A 20416-nucleotide genomic window follows, 5' to 3' on the forward strand; every position below is an offset into this window, starting at 1 on the left:
GGCGTGTCTGTGAGGGTGTTTTAGGACGAGCTGAACACTTGAATCAGTAGACTGAGTAAGGCAGATTTCCCTCCCTAATATGAATAGAACAAAAATACTGAGTTAGAGCGAATTCTTCCTGCCTGACTGATGGAGCCGGGACATTGATCTTTCCAAGCCTTTAGAATTCAAGCTGAGAAATTAGCTCTTCTTGGGTCTCAGGCCTGCTGGCTTTCAGACTGGAACTTACGCCATCAGCACTCCTGGTTCCAGGCCCTTCAACCTGGACTGCAGCAGCACCATTGGCTCCCCTGCGTCTCCAGCTTGTCTCCATGATTGTAGGGGCAGCCTATTCCTTTCTTTCCCTCTCAATCTCTCTCTGTCTCTCAGTCTCTGTCTCTCCACCCCTCTCAGTTCTGTTTTTATTTATTTATTTATTTATTTGAGAGAGAGAATGAGATAGAGAGACAGAGCATGAGGGGGGGAGGGTCAGAGGGAGAAGCAGACTCCCTGCTGAGCAGGGAGCCTGATGCGGGACTCGATCCCAGGACTCCAGGATCACGACCTGAGCCGAAGGCAGTTGCTTAGCCAACTGAGCCACCCAGGCGCCCCATCTCAGTTCTGTTTTAAATCAAAATAAGACATAATAGTGGCATGAGGTCCTTCATGACGTGCCTGAAGCCCAGTACCATCCTCTCATATGCTGTATTAAATCCACAAGTCCCCATTAGAGATGTGTTAGGGAAGCTGGGGATGGTAGTTTCATTATTCCAGTTAGGTAAGTAAAGAGACTTTATTTTATTTATTTATTTATTTATTTATTTTTTTAAAGATTTATTTTATTTTATTTATTTATTTGAGACAGAGAGAATGAGAGAAAGAGAGCACATGAGAGGGGGGAGGGTCAGAGGCAGAAGCAGGCTCCCTGCCGAGCAGGGAGCCCAATGCGGGACTCGATCCCGGGACTCCAGGATCATGACCTGAGCCGAAGGCAGTCGCTTAACCAACTGAGCCACCCAGGCGCCCAAAGAGACTTTATTTTAAACAAACAAAACCATATGCGTTAAAAAGGTTGTTGATCTTCAAGCTAGTCTCCTTTATAAAACTACGTGTATTTTAATAAGGGTGATGCCATTTTTCTTTTCTTTTTTTTTTTAAGATTTTATTTATTTGAGAGAGAGAGGGGGAGGGAGTGCAAGCAGGGGGAGCAGCAGGAAGAGGGAGAGGGAGAAGTAGGCTCCCCCGCTGAGCAGGGAGCCCCATGTGGGGCTCGATCCTAGGACCCTGGGACCATGACCTGAGCCGAAGGCAGATGCTTAACTGACTGAGCCACCTAGGCGCCCCTCCTTTTTCAAATAACATTTTTTCTTCCTTTTTCAGAATTGCCTTCTAAAACAATTTCACAGGAAAATTTTCTACAGTGTTATGTACTTGCTCTTTGTTTTTGAACAAAAGCATGATTAGCCAAATTAAGATATTTGCCTTTTCAGTGGCGCCTGGGTGGCTCAGTTGTTAAGCGTCTACTTTCAGCTCAGGTCATGATCTCAGGGTTCTGGGATCGAGCCCCACATCGGACTCCCTGCTCCATGGAAAGCCTGCTTCTCCCTTTCCCACTCCCCCTGCTTGTGTTCGCTCTCTTGCTGTCTCTCTCTCTCTCTCAAAAAATAAATAAAAATCTTTAAAAAGAAATTTCCTTTTTCAAGTAAATTTTGGTTAAAAGGTGAATTTAAATATGCCCTCTAAGGCAGAAAAAAAAGATGTATTAGCACTAAGAATACATGGAAGAATGCACCATAAACCGGTTGCTAAAATATTTTAAGCAATAGCTAAGTCACTGGAATAAATGGGTAGTATGCCAAGCTGACTGATCTGAAGGGGTCACAGGGAGTGGTTTTGATGTATTTGTTCAGAACTCAGTCTTGTTACCACAAAGCAGGGGTCCTTAGCTCATTGAGTGACTTGGGTTGGGAAGAAGACGACAGGAAGTATGGTGAGTTTAAGGACGAGGCTGTCAAGAGCAGACAGCTACTACTCAGCAACAGCCAGATGTTGTCAGGGATACTTCTGAGCCCCATGTTGCCAAACCACTAATATTTCAAAATCTGTGGAGAAAACAAGAGAGTCTGGTGGCTCGGAGGTGACTGGTACCATCGACGGTCACGTTTCAGTCATATGGTTGCCAAGACAAGAGGGGAGGAATTAAAGATCCTGAGTGCAGATTGTGCATTTGAGAAATTTGCCTGTGAAAGGAAGAAAATAAATTAGGATGTTTGCAAGGTCCAGTGGATTTTCTTTAAGGTGGATATAAGAGGGAAGGGAAGGATTCTGAGGGTAGGATATGAATAGTGTGAATAGAGAGGAAACAGTGAGGATGTTGTAGAAAACAGGATTAACTAGGGAATATGGAACCAGGGAACTTGGAAAGAATGAAGCCAAGGGTCCAGGAAGAAGGGAAAGTTGTGGGAATGAGGAAGGAGATCTCATCCTCTGGGGAAGAGATTTATTGTGGTAGAGTAAGAAGATAAATTATTTGGATGAAAATAGAAAACACACTTATCAAATTTGTGCATGCTCCTAATCTGCAAGGAGTCACTAATATGATTGATAATAGAGTTAAGATTCAAGAAGTCATATTGGAATGTGGGAGTGATGAATTGAAACAAACAAAATGAAGTTTAGTGGTGATAAATGCAAAATTTTCCCTTTATATTAAAGTAAATCATTTGAAGTACAGAAGGGAGGAGAAAGGCCCAATACCACTTCACGTGGAAAGGATTAGCATTTTACTTGATGAAAAGCTTACATACTAATGATGTCAGGAGGGTAACATGATTGTCTTAAAGCTAATACAAACCAGTTTAGTGAATTGGAGGAGTAAAGAGTCCAGCTCAGGAGAGTCTGTAATTTGATATGTGCAATGTGTAAAATTGAGACAGAGGGAACAGCCCATAACTAGGGCACTAATTAAATAAATGATGATAGATTCTCATAATGGAATACTTTGCAGTTATGAAAAAGAATAAAGAAGCTATCTGTGTGTTAATTGGGAAAGACTGTTAGGATGTATTGTTAAGCAAAAAAAAAGGTGTATAATAGTATATATTGAATGCTATCTTTTATGTATGGAACACAGGAAATAAGAATATATAATCATATTTGTTTTTATTTGCAAAACAAAATTCCAAAATAATAAAAAAGAAATTAAAGAACTTGGTTACCCATAGTAGGCAGAGTGGGAATGGAGTAGGCAGGGACAGGAGAGGAATAAGGGTGCTCAACGTAACCTTTTACATGTCATTTTATTTTGACCACGTGAATAAATTGCCAAATTAAAAATTATTTTTAGAAATGACACTGGTGGTTGGTTGAAATTTACAATGGAGAAGTTCCAGAGACCCTATCCAAAATCATCTTCTTCCTAATGATAGGGTTTGCATTTCATTTCTCTGTTCTTTTCCATAGGTATCTTCAGTAATACTAGCCATGTAGAAGGCTATCAAATATTTACTGGTCAAATGAAGAAATGTATGAATATGTGAATGATATGACATGAGATGACATCTCTCCTCAAATGTATGAGTGACTTGTTTTACAGAGGAATGAGGCCTGTTTTCAGCTCTACATGATCAAAGTAGGAAGAATGAATGATGGTTACAGGAAGGCAGAAAAACCAGTTTGTTCTTTGAAGAAGCATTTTGGAGAGGCTATTCTGTAGCAGGTACTGGGATTATCAAGTGGAAAAAGAAATGGCTTAAGCTTTCACGCAGTTCACAGTTTAGAAGGGTATCAGGTACAAAGATCATGACAGTTATAAGGAAATGGTCACAATGCTGGGGACAGACCGGAAGTTTGGAGAGTGCTGAACACACGTGCAGAAAGGTATATGTGTGGGTTCGGGGAGGTCAGAGTTAGCTTCCTGGAGAATGGCAGGCTTGAGCTCCATCTTAAGATGAAGAGGGGAAAGGGAAGGGGAGAAAGGAGGGGTAATGTGGAGAGGAACGGCAAGAGCAGGGACTTGGGGCAGGGAAGAGGGGGGTGTGTTGTGCGGAATATCCAGCAGTTCATCCTGGTGGGGGCATAGGCATCAGGCAGCAATAGCAGGCAGGATATGTGACAAGAAAGGTATGCCAACAATCTTGAACTCAGTAGAAGAAAGATGTATCTAACAGGCTGCCTCAGCTCAAGAGGGAATGCGCCTTAATGAAGGTTTTCACGTTCAAGCCCAGGCAGGTGACAGGACCACTTATGAGTGCTATAGAAAATAAAAGAGCAGGGGCTCAAAATTTAAAATAGAACCTTGACTTTAAAAAAGCTGCATTGCAGAAAAAAAGGAGGGTGGGACCATTACATCTGAGTTCCCTGACACAGCAAAATTGCAGATTTCCTTTTCTACAAGTGCTACTTCAGATCACCTCCCCCCCATTGCCTGCTGGTTAGCAGGGGAAGAGAGGCGCCATGACACTCAGGGAACAGACCAGGAGTCCTCATGATACTAAGCAGTGGGGAGAAGGTGGAGCTTGAAGCGAGTAAACTTGAAAATGGCTGTTTGCAAAGGGTGGTGATAACACACATTTGAAAAGGGCCTTGTAGTCAGCAAAGCATTAAATAGATATTATTTTGTGGAAGCTCGAATTTTCCCTAAGGACTGTCATATAGATCTGTCTTATTACAAAGGGGCTGATTTTTTGTTGTTCAGTAAGGATAGTAAAGAGAAAGAATCTAAGCATGCTCTAAGGGGTTGCACCAGATGGTCATTTATGATACTTTATAGTCCTGAGTTCAGTAATGTGAAGGATTGTTGTTAAAGTCTGCCTTAGGACGATACAGCTTCATATCACTCCTGTAGAAAGAATCTCTTGGAGAGGAAGGAAGGTTTTTTGTTTGCCTTTGCTCCCCAGGACTTAACATAGGGTCTTGCTACCTAGCAAAGACATTGATAAAGTTCTTTTAATAAATATATGTGGTAGAGGAGCATCGACGTCTTCTATGTTTATACTAATGTCTAACAGGTCTATGAATCTTGTAACACACACACAAACACACCTTTTATAGATGCAAAAGCTGAGGAGCTGCAAGGTGAGGTAACTTGGCTGAGATCAGACCGCCAGTCTCAGTCCATGATGGAACACACAAGCCTTTCTAACTTCCAAGCTCATGGTCATAGACCACAGTAGAGAGAGATGTATTCGGCTTGTTCTATGATTCATTCTCTTTCTGTGTTTTTTCAGATTTTAATTATTTTCAAAAGCTACACAAAGGAAACAAGGTGGGATACTTTCCCCTTAAATTAAACCACAAGGTCCTCATGCTTGTTAAGAAGGATGCTCACGGTGGCAGCGTGCGTTTCCCATGGGAAGCCCGTGTCCGCTTTAGAGATTTGTCGTGTAATTTGGAGAACCGGTAGATGCTGACAGTGTAGTGAAAAGGGGACGATCAGCTTCCTGACATGGGAAGAAAGCCTGTGAAGAGGTCAACTCCCTGGAGCCCCTGGGCGCCAACTGTGGGACAGAGCTAACAACTTGCACAGGGAGTTGGGGCCAGCTTTTCCTCTCCAGATGGCTCATTGCAGGATGGAGGGCCCCACAGTGGGGGGCTGTGGAAGGAGCTGTCCTGGAGGCAGGGACAAGCACTAACAATGAGGGACCCTTCTGATACCAACTGGGGCACAGCTATCCCTGAAAAGGAAGGATCCAAACTACTGTCACCGCACAGCAGGATGCTGTCTCTCACGCTGCTCAGCCCACTCACCCAGCACTCCCTTTGATGTGAATAGCTATAAATACACTAGAAACAGTCTTGCCTGTGTTTCATTTTTGGCAAAAGTGATTATACTAATTACTAGCATTTTTGAATGTGTCATTATAGTCAAACACTTGAGGTGAATGCTTTTTTACCTCCTGAGAGAAGCAGCGATACCCTGCACATATGGGCCTGTATTAATGAGGTGCCAAGAATATAACTTAAGCAATTTTGGGTGTTTTCCTCTTATGTATGTTATTTCCTCTCTACTCACCTGCATGATGGTGCTTGCAAATTCTGCAGCAACATCACCCTGTAGCCATCATTTCTTGAACTTCTCTCTCAAACAAATAAGTAGAAAAAGCAAATATAAAACCCACAGGCGCCTGGGTGGCTCAGCCACTGGGTGTCTGCCTTCGGCCCAGGTCATGGTCCCAGGGTCCTGGGATCGAGCCCCGCGTCGGGCTCCCTACCCTGCGGGAAGCCTGCTTATCCCTCTCCCTCTCTCACTCCCCCTGCTTGTGTTCCCTCTCTCGCAGTGTCTCTCTCTGTCAAATAAATAAATAAAATCTTTGGAAAATAAATAAATGAATAAATAAAACTCACAAAGGTGGTTTCACTTCACATAGCTATAATTTTCGGCTAACTATCTTCCTTCTACAAATAACGTCTGAAACATATGACTTTTCAAGAACTTTTATTTTAGTTTTTCTGAGATTGTAATGATGATAACATTCAGTTTTATCTCTTCTCATGTTGCTAACCTCAAAGACCGTATACAACTGCTAAGGGATTAAATGTCATGCATTTGGAAACCACTATTTGACTCAATGTTTCATTTTTTTAAATCATCAAATTGCGATAACATTATATACTTTTAAAAGAGCTTTGAACAGAAGTTATTTGCTTGTTAAAATAATTAGTGTCATTTTATAGCTATAAGCTTTGCTCAGGGCAGTTGAGTGCCTTGCAGGTTGGCGGGTGGTGGATGGAAGCTGGCCTCTGATTTTTTTGTCTGGAGCTTCAGTCATGGCACTGTCTTGCTTTTCTGAGGGGAGACATTTATCTCAGTTACTAGGAACACCAACACAGGCCACTTTCCTCCTTATTTACAGCTGTTTCGTGTACAGCTTTTTAAAACCAGGGGGAGAAGAGGAATGAAGGACTCTAGAGGACGATGGGAGTAAATGAATATCTGGAGGGGGCGGGCCTGGACTGATTTCTTCTGCCTCCCAGGAATATTTTCTGCTCACTGCTGTTCAGGTGGAACCACCATTTCTCTGAGAGTTGGCTTTTTGGGTTACTCTAGAAGACATGGTAAGGATCGGGAGAAGCTGAAAGATCAAGCAACCCACCTCCTAAATGGAGTGGGGGTGACAAGAAAAGTTTCTGAAATCCCCCAGAACTCCCTGGGTCTCTCCTCCCATCTTCCCTTCCACTGGCTCTCTTCCTCACCCCTCATTCTCTTTTGCTTTTTCCTCAGCGTCCATCTCTCCCATCTCTCTCCCCTCACCGGTTCTGTGAATTTCTTACCCTTTCCGTTTTCTTGTCAGTCTCTCTGAGGCACAGGGAGAGAGTATATCCTTGGCTCCAGGTGGAACAAAGGATCCTGGGCTTTGTTTAACAAACAATTAAGAAGCCAAGAGCTTAGTGGCCACAATGTCATGTCGTGCTTGTCCGTGTCAAGTGATCACAAACAGTAGTACCTCTCTCCTTTCCCAACGGCTTGTTTCTCTAGCGAGGGCATGCAGTCAGGGTTCTCCCCCTATCTCCATTGGCACGTCCACTTGCACCTGCATCTCCTTCATCTTCCTTTTTAGTTCTCCATCTTCACCTACGTATCTTTGTATCCCTATCTCTCTCTCTCTCTCTCTCTCCTTCTCTGGCTCATTTGTTTGCTTTTGCTCTCCTTCCTCCAAAATGGGAAAAAGAAAACTATGAGTTTTCTTTTGCTTTTACATATCTAAGTAACAATTTTTTTCTTATTTTCCCCAAGGACCTGCAAAACCAGAGTGACGTAATGACACTTACAAATAATAGGTCGACATAAAAAATTTAATATTTAATAAGAAAATTAGAAAACACAGCATTTGGGCTGGGGATGCTGAAAGATGTTTGACTCCCATTAGACAAAATTCATTTGAGGAGATCCTTAATTATAAAAGTCTGGATATCTGGTAGTCACTGAACTTGGAACTTTGCCCCATTTTAATAAATTTTATGTCAAAATTTATGGAAAATGTCCACAATACACAGTGATATTTGTGGTTAAAAATCAGTATGGAGGTTCCTCAAAAAGTTGAAAATAGAGCTACCATACAACCCAGCAATTGCACTACTGGGTATTTACCCCAAAGATACAAATGTAGTGATCCGAAGGGGTACGTGCACCCTGATGTTTATAGCAGCAATGTCCACCATAGCCAAACTGTGGAAAGAGCCAAGATGTCCTTTGACAGATGAATGGATAAAGAAGATGTAGTATATATATACAATGGAATATTATGCAGCCATCAAAAGGAATGAAAGCTTGCCATTTGCAAGCTTTGGATGGAACTGGAGGGTATTATGCTGAGCAAAATAAGTCAATCAGAGAAAGACATGTATCATGTGATCTCACTGATGTGAGGTATTCTTAATCTCAGGAAACAAACTGAGGGTTGCTGGAGTGGTGGGGGGTGGGAGGGATGGGGTGGCCGGGTGATAGACATTGGGGAGGGTATGTGCTAGGGTGAGTGCTGTGAATTGTGTAGTTGAATCACAGACCTGTACCTCTGAAACAAATAATACATTATATGTTTAAAAAAAAAAAAAAGAAGATAGTAGGAAGGGAAAAATGAAGCGGGGGGAATCGGAAATCGGAGGGGGAGACGAACCACGAGAGACTATGGACTCTGAGAAACAAACTGAGGATTCTAGAGGGGAGGGGGCTGGGGGATGGGTTAGCCTGGTGATGGGTATTAAAGAGGGCACGTACTGAATGGAGCACTGGGTGTTATACACAAACAATGAATCATGGAACACTACATCAAAAACTAATGATGTAATGTATGGTGATTAACATAACATAATAAAAGAAAAAAAATCAGTTATAAATTCAATAGACAGTAACATGACAGGTCCTTCCATGTTTTTTACTAAAGGAAAATATTAAAAAATTGTGAGAGTCAAGCAATTAGGAAAAACCAGGAACAAAATGCCAAATGAGTAGAATAAACTTCAACAAGAAGTCAACCAGCCATGTGAGTGAGAAAATGACTATTTAGGTTCTTTGTGTGAATGTTTAAGGCAATAATCAGAGGGGAAAAAAACCCCAAGGACTTAACGCAAAATTTATGCTATTAGTTTAAGATTCTTTTAGGGGAGGCTAAGACTAATTACAACTTTATATTAAAACTATTGTGGCAGAAATTGTTAGTTGCCTACCCAATATCCACTTGTCCTTTCTTTTTTTTCACTAGAAGAGCCTCCATATCAATGATTAGCTATCATCCCAGCTAAAAAATATTTCCCAGTCTCCCTTTAGATATAGGTGTTAGTGAGATATAAACCCAGGTCTGTACCCAGGGGGCTTACTCAGCTGTAGGTGCCTTTCTTGTGCCTCTTTCTTTTGACTTTGACTTGTTGTGTAGACATGATGAATGGAGAACAGTGACTATTTGTGACCACAAGGTTGCTTTGAGAATTGGGGCCATGAACATGGCAAGCAGAAGAGAGAAGAGCCTCGGGTATTGGTTACACCTTAGAGCTTCCACACCAACTCTATACTGATGCCTTCATCTGCATGACAGCAGAAACATTATACCACTCATACATCTGTGTGTATATATAATAGGTGTATTCCATATATCATTTATATGTAATCAATCCAGTTGATTCCCTCAATATTTCTTCCCCATCCTTCAGCACTCTCAGTCATATTATACTGCTCTATCTTTTCTTTTTTTCTGTACACTTATCCCTTTTTCACTACTCTATAATTTCTTTTGTATTATGTTTATAGTCTGTCTCTCTTGGCTAAAATATCAGCTTTGCTAGGGCAGGGATCCCTGTCTCACTGATGTATCCTGAGTGCTTAGAACAGGGTCTGGCACATAGTACTTACTTAGGAAATATTCACTGGATGAATGGATGTGTTGCTACATACAAAAAGTCAATGAAGTGCTTGGCAACACCTATTAGTAAATGGCAAACAATAGAGAACATAATCTTCCATGTATACGTGGGATATCTGTCCTTGGATTTTATGTGTAATGTTGGTTATTAAAACTCAAGGAAGTGTAAGGGGATTGGATAAGTACTACAAAAGGGCGGCTAAAGAGGGCTGGATGTAAGGGTGGACTTAGAAAGAATTAGGATTGTTTAGTTTGGTCAGCCACACTGAAAGGACAATTAGCTAACATCCAAAAAACCTTAAAGGACACAAAGAGGAATTGTTTATCAGATTCCAATCCCAAGTATCAGGGGTTGTCAATTTTAAGCTAGTAGAGAAGTTTCAATAAATGTAAGGATACAAAGTATGGATGTCAGTGATGTCCACATAGAACTCATTGCCCTAACTAGCATATGTGTGTCAGCACCAAATCTGAGAAGGTTGGAACTTGGACACCAGAGGGTTCCTCTCAGCTAGAACAGAGGCGAGAATAAGGTCCAACAGGATGTACCAGGGGAGACTGTAGCTGGGTGACCTCAACACAACTCCATGGGGCTCCTGGAGGGGGAGATGCAGAGAGTATTCTAAGAACTGGAGTTAAGAAACAAGGCTCCAGTGCTGGGACAGAATTGGGAAGGGGTGAAGAGAGAGAATGGAGAGCTAGGTGGGAAAGAACACAGGGAGACCCAACCCTGGAACTGGGGTGTGAGGCAAGTACATACTGCTAGTGGAATGTGCTGTCCAAGAACAGGGTGGGTTAGCTGAGGATCTGCATATTGGTGCAAAGATCATGTCATCATTCCTGCTTTGAGCTTTAACTATTCCCAGGGCTTGAGCAGGGCTGAGCATATAGGTGTGCTATAGATGGCCCCAAGTCTACTTCTTGGAGTGCCATTGTAGCAGGAAACCAAATGCATGAAATGACACAGAAAACAATCTTGAATGAAAAGCATGGCCTGCATCTGCATCCGTAATTCGTGAACACTTCTGGTTCTTTACCGTTTCAAAGAGAAGAGAAAACTTGAAACACAAATAACTCCTCGTAAAGTCTAAATATGTTAAATAATTTTGGATTCCTAATAAGTAATTTAAGGGAGCTGAAACTATCTGAAACATATCAGTGACGTTTTTGGAGCTGATATGTATGGAACAATCATATCTCCCATGAAACTATTTTGGTGTCACTCTCAGAAAATTATGCCCAAATGGAGAAACCATGAAACTAATTGAGTTTATCAATTTGTGTTTTTAAGTGAGCTTGTAAAAAAACCACAAAAAAGCAAAATAAAAAATTTTCCCTATAGAGTGTTAGTACTTAGTATCATAGCCACTACTAACCCACTTATTTGTAATTTGACTTCTCCTTTGGCTTACCTTTTAAATTTGTATGAGAATTTGAAGAATCGCATTGCCCTATTGCCCATTTTAATGCCAACGTGGCAAAACATTTATCTGCAAAATCATTTTACCACATGTCCTCAAGTTTGTTTCTATAAGTGCCCTGACTTGGCATTTCTTAAAGGCCATATTCTAAAGGAAGATATTTTGGCATTAATCAAACTTTCCTTTGAGAAACCATAACGTGATTGGCTTGTGTGTATGTGCATAGATTATTTATACAGAAATGGGCCTAGGGACTAATGAATTCATACTCAGAGCACTGTGGTATGTTTTCTATAATAAATATGTTATCATTAAAGATGGGGATTTTTTGGCACCTGGGTGCCTGCATTCTGGATTCTAGGGGTAATTATTTGGTGGAGGACAGACATTTCTCTGGCAGGTGGTCCTGCCAATATCCTTCCTGATGACCTTCATGCGAGTACGGTTGGCCCTGCCTATAAGCCGGTACTGTGGAAAAATCAGTATTAGAAAAAGGAATGATCCTTTTGCCAGTCAAGGAAGTGAATACTTTTTATCCTTTATCTCCCCCGGTCACGATGGATAAACACATTAATTCACTGTGTACAAAGGACACGCAGCTCAATTCTTTACTAGAGGCATAAATTAAATGCTGAGCATGGTTCAGGCAGCAGGGCATCTTTCTTTCTTGAAAAAAAGTAAAGGGGGGAAAGAAAAGCCTTAGATGCTCCTAATCCCGCCTGTTCATATTATGGTGAACCAATCAAGTTTAATCCATTTCAGTGTTGGGCTTTACATTTTCATGTTCGCTTCCTGTTTTTCTGTGGAAGCTCAACCACATTGCCTGTTTGTTTTTATCTGAACAATGTCTCCATTCTCACCAAAGGAATTGTGTATTCTTTACCCTTTCTCTTCCAAACGACCTGTCAAAGCTCAGAAGTGTCATGTTAATGTTTTATGGACAGACTACCCCAGCTGCTTCAGGAAATGGCAGGACCAAGTCAATGATTTACATTGTGTTTTTGCTCTACTTTTCCTGGTGTCTGTAAAGTTTCAGCAGTGAAAAACCCAGAAAGCAATAGGGCTTCTAGGCAGCATATCTGTCTCCAGAGCTTTGTCCACTTCTAATCCTATTTTCCCCTCCTTAAATGAAAAAGTCAAGCCATTTCTGTTTTCCAGTGCTGGTGGGAACCATCAATCTGTCCACACACGCGGGGGGGCGATGCTTCAAGTTTATTCTGTGGTTCAACTTTCACACTTGTTTTTACCTATTGGATTTATTCACTGTGCTTTATAAGAAGCAACATATTTTATATTAACTTGTTCATTAAGGATTCCATTCATAAATATCTTGATCTCTTACCTTGATGAAAATGTCTTGGCCGAGAAGAGAATGCACATCTCCTCTGTGCCAGTTAGATAGATTCATATAAAATCTGGCACATTAAAGCCTCAGGTATTTTTTAAGATTTAAAAATATATCATGAAGGGCGCCTGGGTGGTTCAGTGGGTTAAGCGTCTGCCTTTGGCTCAGCTCATGACCTCAGGGTCCCGGGATCGAGCCCCACATTGGGCTTTCTGTTCAGCGGGGGAGTCTGCTTCTCCCTCTGCCCCTCCCCCCTGCTTGTGCTCTCTCTCTCACTCTTGCTCTCTCTCAAATAAATAAATAAAATCTTTAAAAATATATTATCACTAATTGAACATGATAAAAAAATAAATTAACAAAAAAAGATTATTACGAACAAAATTTGCCTTTGGTTTATATATGATGCGGTGCAAAGAAAGGCTTAGCTGTCAGGAGGCTTCAACTGGAGTTCTAGTTTTGTCCCTGACCTTTTTTGGAATCAGAGTCAAGGATCTCTGTTTCTTCGTCTTCAGGAATTCTAATACTTGCCTGACATCTCACAGGAACTGTGCAAAGATAAAATGAGATGCTGTATGTAAATGTTTCATAAATAGAAGATCCTCTCAAGTCTATAAACGACTCTTGAATCACACATTTGGGTCTCTATCAACCACCTTTCCAGGCCTTTGCGCTCTGAGTGAGCAGAAGTCCAAGTGGCAGGGCCTATTGGAAGCAGCACAACTTCACGGCTTTTGGAAATGTTAAAATACCTCCCAAACAAGGACGAACACAGTTTGTTGCAATCTTTTGTCAGAGAGCATGAAAGGAATTCTGTAAGAGAAACCGTTTCTGCTCGTTTCCTTCCCATAAAAGGATGCCTTACACCAAGTCCTGGTCACCTTTTTCTAAACTCTCATATTGAGATACTAAAAGGCACATAAGTTTTTTTGAAGAATCTTAAGCTTATAGGTCTTTTGATAAAGATTTTTAAAATAGGAGCATATACTTTTCTTTAGGGATCAATTTCCAGGGCAGGTTCACTTCTGTGCAGAATCTAAAGCCTTGGAGTTTATAAAACAAAAATCTAGCATCCGCTAAGAGGGGCATATTTTCCACTTTGAGAATGTATATTTGGAGTTTTACTTTGCATATAGATTATCTTTATATATGGCACTAAGTATCTATAATGGAAACAGTATATAAACTTGAATACATAAACTCAAATCTTGTGGTGTGTTTAATTGACCTGAACCTCAGTGGTTTGTATATAGCAGAGTCTGAGGGATTTCCCAGCGTTATTTCTTATCATGTTATTATCTCCCTTACTAAATGGGTTATTGCCTTGATGTGGGGATGGTAAGTACTGAGGTTTAACTTACATACATCTTGCATTTATAGTCTGCCTTATGTTACGGTTCTTTCTGGGCTTATCTCTCCTTTGATGCAAGAGACTCAATCATGTTTTCATAAGCTACATAATTGCTTGAACATATGAGTTGCTCAATAGATACTTGTACAAGGAACCATACTACGTACTGTCTTGACAAAATGATTTTTTCCTGAATGGTTTTCATAACATTTTCCTTTCAGCTGATATGATGACATGACAAAACAATCTAAACTCTTGAGCCTGTTCGGTGTGAATTCATGAGGCAAGGGATTTCATGTCTGCAGGTGTTCGTTTCCTACCTGTAAAGTGAAGATGCTGACATGGACAATTCCCAAGTTACCACAGGTAGATCCCTTTGTCTTTCTCATCACTCAGCTCAATGCCAGCTCCCTGATTTATATGCCATCACTCCTACCTGGAATCTCTCGAGTGCACTAGCACACACAAGAGATCATAGGGAAATTATGCCATTCTCATTCTACTGTATCTCATTTCCCTAGAATTTCCTTGCACCTTTGAAGTAGAAATTAAGCAGAGGCAGGAGTGTGTGTATGTGTACAGAAATGGAAAAAAAGATGTTTGTAAAAATAGACCTTATGTGTAAGTGGACAGAGTTTTCTTATCTAACTGAAGAAAAGGAAATGGGTTTATTGAACCAGCAAAGCGTGATATGCAGAGCTTTGGAGAACTCCCCTATTATCAGCAAATGAGGAAGTTGAGACATGGGAGACCCACAGTATCTTGGAGAGGCTAGTTACAGAGAATAGGGAAAGTACATACAATTTGGGGGCGGGGGGAGGGGGAAGATGTCCTTCTTAAAAATAAGGGATGCAGGTATCATTCTTTATTCCAAGGAAATGACTTTTATCAGCTTAACCTAAATAATGTTACTAAGTAGATGCAAGTGCCGTAACTTGAGTTTACCATTTTTGTAAAGGAATATGGGATTATAAATGGAGTTTCTTATATCTCACCGACGGTTATTTTTCACTCATAGAGTCCACACTGGTGTCTCACCGCACCACCCTCCTGCTCACATCATGGCAGAGAGGGAAGCATCCCTGGCAATCACAAGGATGTTTATCTCGCAGGATGTGGACGCCAAGTCTCTTGTGCTGCAGAGTTCCAACTGTTCACTCTCAATTCTGATCTTGGCTTAAGGAAGGACCCCCCCCCCAATCTGCCACTTGCAGAAAAAAGCGAACCGCTTACCATTGCTGCAGGTCACCAGCCCGCAGATGTTACTACTGTCTTTAACCGAGCATGAGCCATAAAAGTAATTTCACTGTAAAATAACCTATTGTTTAATTTTCCATATTGTGATTTATTAAAGGCAAGCAAACAAGAGGCTTTGCCTTCCCAGAGGGAGGCAGAGGGGGTATGGTTACCAATTTGGGTATCTGTTATAATTTTAAAAAATTAAACCTAGATGAAGAATATTAATGGTTACAGTCACAAAAAAAATACAACAGGGTATAAATATTAGGTATTGAGGGCTTCTTGAATGCTAAAACAAGAAGTTGTGACATCTCCCTCTTGAAGGAAGCTGGGCACTAAGAAATGTGCTATGCTTTTGGCAGGATGTCGCTGGCTCAGTCACGGAGCGGTTTGGTCCCAGCTGTGAGTTGATTGATGGCACCGCATCAGAGAACACTCTTAGGGGAGCTGTTTACCCCCATCTTCCATCTGGAGCTGCTGGGACATAGTTCACTGTGATGATGGCTACTGAATGAGCTGCACTGGCAGGACCTCAGTGACAAGGAAGGATGGTAGCTGGGGAACCAGCCCAGAATCAAAGGATGTCAGGGAAATGAATGAAGCTAAGCGCCAAACAGCCAACTCTTCTCAAATATGATGGGGTGGCAATTCCAAGAGAAAGATGGTGCACAGCTTTTAAAAGTATGAAATGGGGAAATATTATGTTCTTTTGTTCTCTCCCTTAGAGGTTACTTTCTAGAGATTTATATCAGATCAAGGGAACAGGCTACATATGACTGAAATATAATGACTTCATTGACAGCCACCTATTGTTTATAATATATTTGACCACATTCGATTATCAACTTCTTTTAGGGCAGGCATCCAATATTTATCTGGGCACATTAACAACCAGTATAGGAGGTGCAGATTTTCTAGGAATCTGCAATTATTATGTATTAGATACAGGCAAAAGAGGTATCTATAGATGTATAATTTAAAACAATTTTTTTCCCTATGTTATTGGGAATAGTCCAGAAAGGTCCATAAGAATAGTGTAGAAAAGATAGTGCAGAAAAGCACCTGCAGGAGCTGGCCACATGTAAACACACAGTCCCCCAACCACAGATGTAGCCAGAGTGAGTGCTAAGTATTGCAGGAGTGAGAAGCTGTTGTAGAGAGGGGGACACGGCTGGGAAAGAAGCCAGCAGGAGAGTGTCTCGAAAACCTCCGTGGAGGAGGGTTGTAAACAGAGCTTAAAAGGAGCAAGAGATGTGATTTTCTATTTTGCTTGTTTTGTTTGAGGGGGAGGTTTACTCTGCTGCATACGGGTATGTATTATCACTTTGGCATTCTAGTTTTGCCCAGTGTTATCATACTGCTTCCACTTTTTATAATGGAATCCCTCTCCTTCACTATGGTGACAGGTACAGAGCATGGGATGTGAACATCCCAGAGATGAAAAACAGATGGCTTTCAGGAAGAGTGACCCCTTAGGCAAGATACTGAGTTGGGCTAGAATTGGGGCAGTTTGGCCGGTGCAATAAACTTTGTGGGCATTACTTGCCATCCATAGAAGAAATAGTCGCTGCAATGAGAACGAAGTGATAGTTGAGGAAGGTGGAGTCAGCTGCATTAAGTTGCTTAGGATTGTGGCTGGGAGGAGTTCTGAGGGAGGGAAAGGTTAAGTTTGAGAACACAGATGAAGTATCTATGCCCTTGGTTCTAACGCAAGCAAGGAGGGAACCATTCTGAGAGGACATCCTTGTTTGGAGGCACATTCTCTTACGAAAGTCTTGTTCATTTTGCTACCCGGAGTTCAAGGACTGATTCTGTGATTCCTACTATCTTGGGTATGCCATGTATTATCACTTTGCTCCCCATTTTTGCACAAGGTGAATATGATACTTTCATTTTTTGCAATAAACCTCATTTCTTAAACTATGCTGGTTAGATAAAAGAAGGTGCTTTTTGGAAGCAAAATTGCATCATTGGCAATATTTGCTTTATGGGCAATATTTTTAAAGGCCTGCACTGATAGACATGAATATTCTCATTAACTGAGGCAAGTACAAACAGGCTTGAAATAATTAACACTTGAAAATCAGTAGAAGGCACCAACCAGGCACCTAACTCGTGTCCATTGCTTTGTATTTGCTTGCTCTTTAATCTCTCCGCAGTCTCCCGTGATGTAGGGATTAAAATGAATTGAATCACTTGCCTGAGGTTATGTAGTTAATGAAAGGATGAGTAGGGATTTGCACTCAGCTCTCTGAGTGGACGCCCCTCCCTTTCCCATTACTCAGTTTTGCTTGGATTTTTACTACGCTTGATTATCTAGAACTTGAGTTTCTCATACTTTTGACACCCTCATAGCTTCTTGTTAGTTACCTGCTGCAGGGAAAATGAAAGAAGGCAGAATATAAAATGTCAATCTTTTGCCTTAGTACAGCTTTTGCTAATGAGGAAATTGAAACAAATGCCTGAAATTAGAAGTGTGGTTAATAACTGTAATTTTGATTTTTAAAATTCTCTCTCTGATCTAGAAAATTGTGACTCAAAAGCAGGAGTCACTATGGAAAACCTATGCCCACTTGAAGTCAACATTTTAAGGGAATGGAAGTTTTCCATTTTTCCTCATGCTCTCATGAAGTGTGACCAACACTATTTTTTAGCTACAAATATTACTAGCTATATTAAACAGTATTCTGAAGCACTTAGCTCAACTTACAATGCTTTTTAACTTTTTTATTGTAATAATTTTACTTAAAATTTGGTATTTATTAATTAAAATTTGCATAATGCCCTTTATTTTTAATTGAAGTATAATTGACACATTAGTTTCAGGTGTACAACATAGTGATTCTACAAGAATATATATTATGAAATGCTCACTACATAGTAAGTATAGTTACTCTTTATCACTATACAAAGTTATTAAAATATTACTGACTATATTCCCTATGCTATGCTTTTCATTACTATGACTTATTTTATTTTATAACTGGAAGTTTGTACCTCTCAATCCCCTTCACCTATTTTGCCCATACCCTCAACCCCCTCCCCTCTGGCAACCACCAATTTGTTCTCTCTCTTCATGAGTCTGTTTTTTTGTTTGTATTTTAGATTCCACATGTAAATGAAATCATATGGTATTGATTTTTTTCTGTCTGACTTATTTCACTTAGTATAATACCCTCTAGGTCCATGCATGTCATTGCAAATGGCAAGATTTCATTCTTTTTTATGGCTGAGTAATATTTCATCACACACACACACACACACACACACCCCACATCTTTTTTTTTTTTAATTTATTTATTTGACAGAGAGATAGCACAAGTAGGCAGAGCGGCAGGCAGAGGGAAAGGGAGAAGCAGGCTCTCTGCTGAGCAGGGAGCCCGATGCGGGGCTTGATCCCAGGACCTTGGGATCATGACCTGAGCCGAAGGCAGCCGCTTAACCGACTGAGCCACCTAGGCGCCCCCACACCCCACATCTTTATCCATTTATCTACTGATGAACACTTAGGTTAGTTCCATATCTTAACTACTGTAGATAAATGCGTCAAGTTACACTGAGATTATCTTTTTTAAATGAGCTGCTGTTTCAATTAGTAAATAATTTCTGAAAAATTTATGGAAAAGTATTTCCTCATAACGATTATGGAAGAGTTTAAATTTTGAGTCTATTTAGTATATTTGAGTCAGATATTGTTGTGGGCTGAATTGTGTCACCTCAAAATATATGTTCATGTCCTAACTCCTAGTACATGTGAATGTGACTTTTTTGGGAAATCACATTATTGCACATGTAATCAAATTAAGATGAGGTCATGCTGGATTAGAGCAGACCCTAACCCAATGATGATGATGATTATTTTTTTAAAGATTTTATTTATTTATTTGAGAGAGAGAGAGAGCTGGAGCAGGGGGATGGGCAGAGGCAGAGGGAAAAGCAGACCCCCTCTGAGCAGAGAGCCTGATGCGGGGCTTGATCCCAGAGTTCTGGGATCATGACCTGAGCCGAAGGCAGACGCTTAACTGACTGCCCACCCAGGTGCCCCTAATGATGGTTATTCTTATAAGAAAAGGAAAATTTGGGCACAGACACATAGAGACACCCAGGGGAGAGGGCCATGTGAAGATGGGGGCAGAGATTAGAGTGCTGTGTCTACAAGCCAAAAGACATCAAGGATTGCCAGTAACTACCAGAATCTAGGAGAGAAGCACTGAACAGATTCTCCCTCAGAGCCTCCAGTAGAAACCAAACTTGTTGACAACTTGACTTCAGACTTTCAACCTCAGAACTGTGAGAGAATACATTTCTGTTGTTTTATGCCACCCAGTTTGTGGTCCTTGGTTCCAGAAACCCTTGGAAATACATACGGATATAAAAAATCAATGACAACAACAAAAAATGCATCTTTCTCCACTGGTGGCCACTTTCCTTTTCTAGTTTACAGTTTTTCCTTATGGATATTGATAGACTCCTAATTAAGAACAACCAAGTGATATACACACACAATTTTTAGTTTTATATCTTTTTTGTCAATCAGTGACTAGTTCTCATTCACATTAACTGTCTGTTGATTTTTGAAAGTGGTGACAGGCACATAGGTAACCAACGAATAGAGCTTATTTGTGAATCTTCATCCTCATATGTTTTCTGGACAACCACACATGGATACGGTGTGGAATATTCCTTATTCCTTTGGCCCAGACAACTTTGTTGAGCCTGGTGTCAATGCGCACATCTGGAGTTCCCATCTCCTTCATGGCAAATTTTTGGATCTCTTTGAGTGCCTGAGGGGTACACTTCTTGAAACCCACTCATAGATGCACTTGTGAAAGTGGATGGTGTATTCTCTGGTCACTACCTCGTTGATGGCAGAACGACCCTTCTTCTTCTCCCCACCCTTCTTCGTGGGAGCCATTCTGCTGGGCCCTGGTTGGAAAGAAAGCACAATGTACATATAGTCTTAAATTTTTTTTGGAAGTCAAAACATTTCCAAATACGAAAGCATGTCCAATTTCATGGTTCTGAATCCAACTAAAAAATATTTTAATAGTTACAAAGGTTTTTTTTCTTGTGATGAGAACTTTTTAAGATTTGCTCTTTCAGTGAATTTGAAATATGCAATACAGTATTATTAACTAAAGTCATCATGCTGTTACATTATATTTTTATTTAGGAATGGCAAAGGAAGATGTCTGTTTCAAGATAAACGGAATCAAACAATTTACTTTGA

At 40.7% G+C, this 20416-nt stretch overlaps 1 pseudogene; it reads right to left on the bottom strand.

Moving 5' to 3' along the window:
• Positions 1-19726: 19726 nt before the first annotated feature.
• LOC110583501 lies at positions 19727-20101 on the bottom strand (annotated as a pseudogene).
• Between the last annotated feature and the right edge of the window lie 315 nt (positions 20102-20416).

This window comes from Neomonachus schauinslandi, chromosome 8, assembly GCF_002201575.2.
Source record: "Neomonachus schauinslandi chromosome 8, ASM220157v2, whole genome shotgun sequence".
NCBI classification, from domain to species: Eukaryota; Metazoa; Chordata; class Mammalia; order Carnivora; family Phocidae; genus Neomonachus; species Neomonachus schauinslandi.